The sequence below is a fragment of the Zingiber officinale genome, chromosome 11B, assembly GCF_018446385.1.
Source record: "Zingiber officinale cultivar Zhangliang chromosome 11B, Zo_v1.1, whole genome shotgun sequence".
Classification (NCBI taxonomy): domain Eukaryota; kingdom Viridiplantae; phylum Streptophyta; class Magnoliopsida; order Zingiberales; family Zingiberaceae; genus Zingiber; species Zingiber officinale.
In genome coordinates this window covers 28,213,808-28,222,832 of record NC_056007.1, presented here as the reverse complement: position 1 = coordinate 28,222,832, position 9,025 = coordinate 28,213,808, and the positions used below count along the sequence as shown (strand labels likewise).

Sequence of the window (9,025 nt, the reverse complement as noted above, 5' to 3'; positions counted from 1 at the left end):
AAAAACTTAAATTTCAAAATTATTTGAAAATATTAAATTTCAAAATTATTTGAAAAACTTAAATTTCAAAATTATTTGAAAAACTTATATTTCAAAATTATTTGAAAAACTTATATTTCAAAAGTATTTGAAAAACTTATATTTCAAAATTATTTGAAAAAACTTAAATTTCAAAATTATTTGAAAAACTTAAATTTCAAAATTATTTGAAAAACTTAAATTTCAAAATTATTTGAAAAACTTAAATTTCAAAATTATTTGAAAAACTTAAATTTCAAAATTATTTGAAAAACTTAAATTTCAAAATTATTTGAAAAACTTTAAATTTCAAAATTATTTTAAAAACCTTAAATTTCAAAATTATTTGAAAAACTTAAATTTCAAAATTATTTGAAAAACTTTAATTTCAAAATTATTTGAAAAACTTAAATTTCAAAATTATTTGAAAAACTTAAATTTCAAAATTATTTGAAAAACCTAAATTTCAAAATTATTTGAAAACCTTAAATTTCAAAATTATTTTGAAAAACTTAAATTTCAAAATTATTTTAAAAAAAAACTTAAATTTTTAAATTATTTGAAAAACTTAAATTTCAAAATTATTTTAAAAAAAAACTTAAATTTTTAAATTATTTGAAAAACTTAAATTTCAAAATTATTTGAAAAACTTGAATTTCAAAATTATTTGAAAAAACCTTAAATATCAAAATTATTTGAAAAACTTAAATTTCAAAATTATTTGAAAAACTTTAATTTCAAAATTATTTGAAAAACTTAAATTTTAAAATTATTTGAAAAACTTAAATTTCAAAATTATTTGAAAAACTTAAATTTCAAAATTATTTGATAACCTTAAATTTCAAAATTATTTTGAAAAACTTAAATTTCAAAATTATTTTAAAAAAAACTTAAATTTCAAAATTATTTGAAAAACTTAAATTTCAAAATTATTTGAAAAACCTTAAATTTCAAAATTATTTTAAAAACTTAAATTGTTTTAAAAACTTAAATTTCAAAATTATTTTCAAAACTTAAATTGTTTTAAAAACTTATATTTCAAAATTATTTGAAAAACCTTAAATTTCTTAATTATTTTAAAAACTTAAATTATTTTAAAAACTTAAATTTCAAAATTATTTTAAAAACTTAAATTGTTTTAAAAACTTAAATTTCAAAATTGTTTTAAAAACTTAAATTTCAAAATTATTTTAAAAAACCTTAAATTTCAAAATTATTTGAAAAACTTAAATTTCAAAATTGTTTTAAAAACTTAAATTTCAAAATTATTTGAAAAACTTAAATTTCAAAATTATATGAAAAACTTAAATTTCAAAATTATTTTAAAAACTTAAATTTGAAAATTATTTTAAAACACTTAAAAATTAATTAACTCTAAAACCATATTTTTTTCCTTATTAAAACTAATTTATAAGAAATGTGTTTATTAATAAATAAATAATTAATTAATTAATTAAAAAAAAAAAAGGACACGTAGCATCCGAAGGCGCCTCCATCTAAGAGGAGGCGCCCTCAAGTAGCGGCGGGAAATTTCCCGCCACCCACTTAAGGCGCCTTAAGGAGCACTTAAGGCGCCTCCAAAGGCGCCCTACAGGGATCTTAAGGCGCCTCCAAAGGCGCCCTAAAGGGATCTTAAGGCGCCTTAAAACCTTCCTTTTGTCACGAACAGAAGCATTTTTGCTTCTGTTCGTGTTTTGCCGCAAGCCGCCAATTTCTGCGATTCCTCCCAATCAAGGCGCCTTCTACCCGTTTCCTTCCCCTTCATTCCTAGCTATGCCTCCTAGGTACAATCTAAACCCTCTTCAACCATTTATTTCCTACATTCTTTTCTAGTTTTGCAATTTTTCTTGTATAATGTCAAAAATAGGAAGCGTCGTATTGTGGATACCACACCAGCAAGGGCCCCTTCCACGGACCCGAGATTTCCCTCTGAACAGCATAGGATAGATTTCTCTAGGTTTACCTTTGAGTCAATCAAACCTAGATATATTGGTAGGGAGTTTTTGTCCAAATACTGTCAACCCACTATCCAGATGATAACCCACTATCATTTAAATAAACTGGTTGATTTCACCACTACAGTCAACCAAGATCTATGTGCCCAGTTCTATCACAACCTTGAAAAGGTTGATGATAGAACTTATACCACCAGAGTAGGAGGTACTGACCTTCAGTTCACACCATCACTACTTCGCACCAGCCTAGAGATTAGGGAGTCTGAGTGTACATTTTTATGTTATCCGAGTAGGACCCTACCCTTTGGTGCCCCCTATTCCCACATTACATTAGATGACATTTACATGCATTTTTTTGGGGAGGAGAGACCCTTGGGCCTGACTGAGTTCAGATCCACTCTTCTTCGAGTTCAGGATTATGCTATGTACAGAGTCCTGACAGCTTGTATACTACCCTTATCATCTCGAGATGTCTCGACGATGCGACCGTCCCACTCGTTCTTTTTGTACGCCCTCACCCAGCGCCTGGACATAGACATAGCCCTCCATATGTTTCATAACATTATCCTTGCATCTAGCACAATTACATCTGGAGTAGTTCATATGCCTTATTGTCATATCCTGACCCAGATACCGTAAAATTTAAATAATAAATGTTATTGGACGAAAAATCTTATTGGATTTTACCAGAATTTTTAGAAATTTTTCGGGATTTAAACGGAGTCCGTATGACCCGTCTTGAGGGGATGGATTTGGGGTACAGTGAAAGCCTGTTTGGAATACCCATTTAAGTGGGAGTTGATTTGGGAATGGACTTAGGATTTAATTAATCTAACCTAGCTTTTATTTCTTATAATTTCTTTTCCTTTTCTCCTCCCCGAATTCGCCTGAACTCTTCCCCTTTCCCCGATTTTCTCTCCCGATCTCCTCCTCCTCCTCACATTTCGCCCGAGACCCCCTTCCTTCTCCGGCGATTCCTCCTCGCCCGATCGCCAGCCACCGCGAGTTCACCTCCAGCAGCGACCTATCCTCTGCGTGCCTCTCTCTTGGCTGTCGATCCTCTCCTCCCTCTCCCTCGCGATTCCTCCCCTAACTCGCGACGCCGACCCTGTGCTGCTTCGACTCGCCGATCGCTGGACATCCATGAGCAGCCGATGTTGGCCACCGCTTCCTGAGCCCTAGCTTCGGGTCTATAACCTCCTTCTTGACCCACGACGCCACCCTAGCTCAACTTGATCTTGGACCAGAGCAAGAATCGGAGCCCTAGCTCCCATTCCTCGTCGTAGTAGCTGTGGATCGCACGACACCAGCTGTAGGGATTGGTTGAGGAGGCGACGTCGGATCAACCTGGTGATGATTCTTCCCTAAGCAGAGCTTGATCTTCTCCATTCCTTGCAGTTGATTGAAGCCTCGAGTGAAGAAGTAGAGGCTTGATGGAGGTGAGTATGGTTCTGTTTATTAGGATTTCAGTAAACCAATTTCTCTATAGTTGGATTCTGGATTTGATCTTGGAAGGAATTTGGTGGTAGTGTTCTTTGTAGCTTCCGGACAGTGAAGGAAAGGCTGCTAACTACTGGATTGCTGCCCTACGTCAAGGTAAATGCCTTACAGTGATGTATTGCTGGGTTACTCATTTGTAGGTTGCTAAATTAAGTTTTTCTAATGGGCTGTAGGGTTTTGTGCTTGCTTAGTTTATGAGTGGTGTGATGTGGATTGGTTGATATTGTGGATTAAGGATTAAGGTTTTGCCTCTAGTGGTAAGTATTGTTTTGGTTGATATAGATTATTATGTGATCATTTTTAGGAGCATTGGATTGGTTGTTGATTGGATTATCAGATGAGGTAGGTTGATGATTTGGTTGTTTGGTTGATGTGGATTTATGATGGAGATTTGAGCTTATGATAGGTTTTGTGGTTGATATCATTATGTGATGGGTTGGTAATTAAGAGAATAGATTTATTGTTGGGTTTAAGATGTGTTGATTAGTGAGTTTTGGATGGATTATTGGATTATGGATTATGTTTGGATCTAGCAGGAGCTGGATTAAGGGATTAGGTAAACTATTTCGATTAGGGTTTACCTAATTTTGGTTAGGGAGTCTATTTAGCTATTTGCTACCTATGTAATTAGCTAAATATATATTATGTGATCGCAGGACTTGGATTCGGGACGAGTGTCTCGACGCGGGATTATTTGACACGATCGACAGATAAAGGCGGGTATTTCTTCCTTGGGCTCTTTATAGTTTCTTTGAAACTTAGTGCATGATTATTATTGGATGGATTAGGCTGCTTTATCTTATATCATGATCGATTGCTGTTTTTCCTGCATGATACTTATGCTTGACCCTTGTGATGATCTATTTAATTCATATATAGTCTCAGCTCTTGATATCTATTCTGTTGTGATTACACGTGTAGAGTAGGTCTTGTAGGGATTGTCGGGTTGTTAGTATTACCATGCTGATTGGGTACATAATGTGGATTGTATGTAGTTTGGTATGTGTTTTAGGAGTCATCATGTTGACCCTACATTTACATGTCGTATGTACACGCGTGTTTGGTTATGTACTTTTGGAGGAGTTATGTTGATTGTATGTTTGTGGTTTATACACGTGTCGGATGTGTTTATTATTGGAGGATACATGTTGATTGTATTTACGATCTGTGCATATGTGTCCAGGGGGATTATTGGAGATTCTTAGTTGATTATACATGTGTAGTGGGTACATATGTTTGGTGGGATACGTGGAGGTATCATGACGATTATACTCTTGTCGGAGGTATTTATGAGGTTTGGGGTTGTTGCATGGATGATGATTATATATATATATCATGTTCATCATTCATTGCATCTGATGACCGTTGTCTCCCTTGTGGTGAGAGAGTCATCAGTTGGTTTGGTTTAGCACCGCACACTCGGCCACTCATGGGTAGTGGTAGTTGGAGCAGTTGCTGCTAGTCCTGTCGTGCCACCCGGTCACGAGGTTTAGTGAGATCCGGCGTTGTGAGCAGTCAGGGACCCTGATGCTATGTAGTTAGATAGCTACTAGCGGACTGTCCGCCTCGACCACTATATAGTGGGCTGGAGGGTAGTACAGTCGTCACAGACCCAAGCCTCTCGGCCATACAGGGTCGTGTTGAGAGGTGGCGGGGGTGACCATGGAGCATGCATGCACTTTTGCATATGATGCACGGTGCATCTGGGGGTTATATTTGCATACATGCCTACTAGATACTAGTTGCATGTGTTTGTGGTATGTTGCATTTGTTTGCGATATGATTGTTGCATTTGGTTGCCATGCTGCATACATGTCATTTATTTTACATGTATTTGCAGTCGTATCTATATTGCACAGGTGTCACGGGTATATCTGTCGCAGATCCGGTGAGTTTACCGATCATTGTACCACGTGTCGATTCCAGATTAGGTATGTATCTGTCATCATGTTAGTTGTGGTTTGTACAGTTTATGTCAGGTTATTATGTCAGGTATGTTCAGATGCATTGATTATGATAGTATGATCATGTTCTTATTCCCTACTGAGACTGTATACTTGTGATCTCCATGTTTATTTACGGACCATGCACTATCTTTTCTATTACCCGCTGAGTTACCTATACTCACCACCGCATGTATACATTTATGTTTTCAGGTAGCCTGTAGATGGTTGGTGTCGCTCGGAGTATCCTGTCTGCCGGGTCCTACGTCACATCCGAAGGTCGTTTTTAGTTTTGTATATGTTTTATTTGTATTTGTTGTATTTGGTGGGTTGTTGTATTTGTTGTTGTGGTTGTTGTATAAAGCCTAGCCGGCTAGCAGTGTGTTGATTGTGTTGTATTGGGCTTTCCGTTTTCGTTTTTCCGCTGTGTTGGTTTATTTTGTACAGCCGTGTGGGCTGTTTTATATATAACTGTGTGGTTGTGATTGTTTCATTCCAGCCGTGTGGGCTGTTATTATAACTGCGTGGTTGTGTATATAAATATTCCAGCCGCATGTGGCTGATGTATATTTTGTTTGTAGTGATGCTTCATATTGTCACCCGTACAGGGGAGATGTTGCCGGATTTTTGTCTAGCAGAGACTTCTTTGAGGGCGTGACAACAGTCAACCAAGATCTATGTGCCCAGTTCTATCACAACCTTGAAAAGGTTGATGATAGAACTTATACCACCAGAGTAGGAGGTACTGACCTTCAGTTCACACCATCACTACTTCGCACCAGCCTAGAGATTAGGGAGTCTGAGTGTACATTTTTATGTTATCCGAGTAGGACCCTACCCTTTGGTGCCCCCTATTCCCACATTACATTAGACGACATTTACATGCATTTTTTTGGGGAGGAGAGACCCTTGGGCCTGACTGAGTTCAGATCCACTCTTCTTCGAGTTCAGGATTATGCTATGTACAGAGTCCTGACAGCTTGTATACTACCCTTATCATCTCGAGATGTCTCGACGATGCGACCGTCCCACTCGTTCTTTTTGTACGCCCTCACCCAGCGCCTGGACATAGACATAGCCCTCCATATGTTTCATAACATTATCCTTGCATCTAGCACAATTACATCTGGAGTAGTTCATATGCCTTATTGTCATATCCTGACCCAGATATTCTCCAGCTCTAGGATAGACATTACTAGAGGGGTACTCATCCCACTTACCCTTTATGATGAGGTCGGTCAGCGTAGCCTTAGATTAGCAGGGGCAGAGGTCACTGCCGAGGGGATTCTGGCCTGGAAGGGTCTGTTGGGACCTTAGATGGCTAGAGGGGGGTGAATAGCCTCTTTGAAAAACACTAAACACAAATTTCTTCAAGAACTTTGTTAGCACAGCGGAATTAGAAAACTAAAACAAGAAAGCACAGCACACTAACTCAGAGATTTACGAGGTTCGGGGATAACTTGCCCCTACTCCTCGGCGTGTCCGTAAGGTGGACGAATCCTCTTGATCTTTCGGTAGATCACACCCCGGAAGCTATCCGGCTAAAGGATTCTCCTTCTCGGTGGAGTAACCTCTCCACAAAGTCTTTAACAGCAGTAAGAAATTAAGCACAAGACTTACAGTAGTGGCTCAAGTGAAATGATCAAAGGAAGCTCACAGCCACAATCAGCGAAGAACAAGCACACTGCTTCAATCTTCCAGAGAGTTTTTTCTCCACAGTGTTTTTCACAGCAAGAGCACAAAAAGCATTATCCCGAGAGCCTCTCCTCTCCACCTTCATATGCCTCTCTGCTCTGTAACGGATCTCTGCCAAACCTGCAGCAAATCCCTGCAACCGTCCACGACGTCGCCAATCACGCTTCTTCCTTGTCTGATTGTCTCAGCTCCCACCAATGGCATCCTCGTTTCCACTGGTACCTCTGAGCTTGAACCTATCAGCACAAGTCAAGCTGATTTCGACCAAACGGCTGCTAGCATATCGCAAACGAGACGTTGCTACCAAAACTGGTTTGTCCGCAGCGAGACACAGCAAAAGCTTTTTCGTCGCCTTCTACTAATGATCCTTAATTTGAATTCACCCAACATCAAGTAATCTGTAACCTGTAACTTCGAGAAAGCTTACAGCAGATGGTTAGAAACGAAATAGGTAAAAGCAATTGCGAATCAGAAACAATAAGAGAAAGCGCATGCAAAACAAGCCATACTGTGGATCGGTCAGCAGACCGATCCACGCTTCTATTTATCGTCACTGATCGGTCTGGTGACCGATCAGGTGCTTGTCTGATCGGTCCCAAGACCGATCCACCCCTTCACGCGAATCTGGCACCGAAGCCTGATCGGTCTGTGGACCGATCAGGACTCAGCTGGATCGGTCCGTAAGACCGATCAGTATCCACTCAGCGCTACTGAGGATCATCTGATCGGTCCCCGGACCGATCAGTATCCACTCAGTGTGCTACTGAGTGTTATCTGATCGGTCCCCGGACCGATCAGTATACACTCAGTGTGCTACTGAGTTTTGCCTGATCGGTCCCCGGACCGATCAGTATACACTCAGTGTGCTACTGAGTGTTGCCTGATCGGTCTGCAGATCGATCAGGCAACTGGATCGGTCTACAGACCGATCAGCCGTGCCACTGGATCAGTCTGCAGACCGATCCAAAGCTGTGAGTCTCGAGTCAAGCTTCCAAGCTTGCTGCCCTCACCCCTGACGGTCCAGAGAGCGAACCCTCTCCGACCATACATGCCAAGCTTCCATACTTGGACTTCCCAATTGCCTGGTTTCACTCACCAGGACTTTCCAATTGCCTGGCTTCACTCACCAGGACTTTCCAACTGCCTAACATCCCAGTTAGGACTTTCCCACTGCCTGGCTTCACTCACCAGGACTTTCCAACTGCCTAACATCCCAGTTAGGACTTTCCCACTGCCTGGCTTCACTCACCAGGACTTTCCCGTGCCAAGCTCCTCGCTTGGACTTTTCCCAATCAGGTCAATTAGGTTAACCAAGTCAACCTTGATTAGTAATTAATCTGAGTTAATTTAATATCTGATTCAAACTTAAATCAGTGTCAACATCAAAACAACATCCAGGTCAGACTGTATCAACAATCTCCCCCTTTTTGTTGTTTGACAACACAATTTAAGTTTAGATCAGAAAAACTCTCATATCCATAATTTCAGGGAAATTAAGATCTCCCCCTAAGATGGATATAACTCAATTACCTTCTCCTCTTTTTTTTATATTGATTCAAAGAGGTCAAATCGTCTCTAAACTTAATTATTCTCTCCCCCTTTGTCAAACACCGAAAAGACTGACAAGCACCTCCCCCTTTTAACCAATAACGCCTCAATCTTAATCCACATAAAAAAAAATACGGTATATGAAAAACAATGGCATATGAAACATCATAAGTGTATCATGAATAGTGAAGCATCATAAATAGCATGAATATAAGAAACACAGCTAACATCCAGTTCAGATAAATGTATCAAAGACATAGTATCAACAAAACAATCAAAACATAGAGAATGTCAGCCAACATCCTCATCAAGAGGATCATCCGCAGCATCAGCTGGAAGAGTGGAATCCTGAAGAGGCATGCTGCT

At 39.0% G+C, this 9,025-nt stretch overlaps 1 long non-coding RNA gene across 1 annotated transcript; it reads left to right on the top strand.

Annotated features, from left to right (window-relative positions):
* The first annotated feature begins 3,268 nt into the window (after nt 1–3,268).
* Nucleotides 3,269–4,187, top strand: LOC122034931. Its single transcript, XR_006126830.1, has 3 exons — nt 3,269–3,412; nt 3,503–3,569; nt 4,130–4,187. It is a non-coding gene; the product is annotated as an uncharacterized LOC122034931 (long non-coding RNA).
* The last annotated feature ends 4,838 nt before the right edge of the window (nt 4,188–9,025 follow it).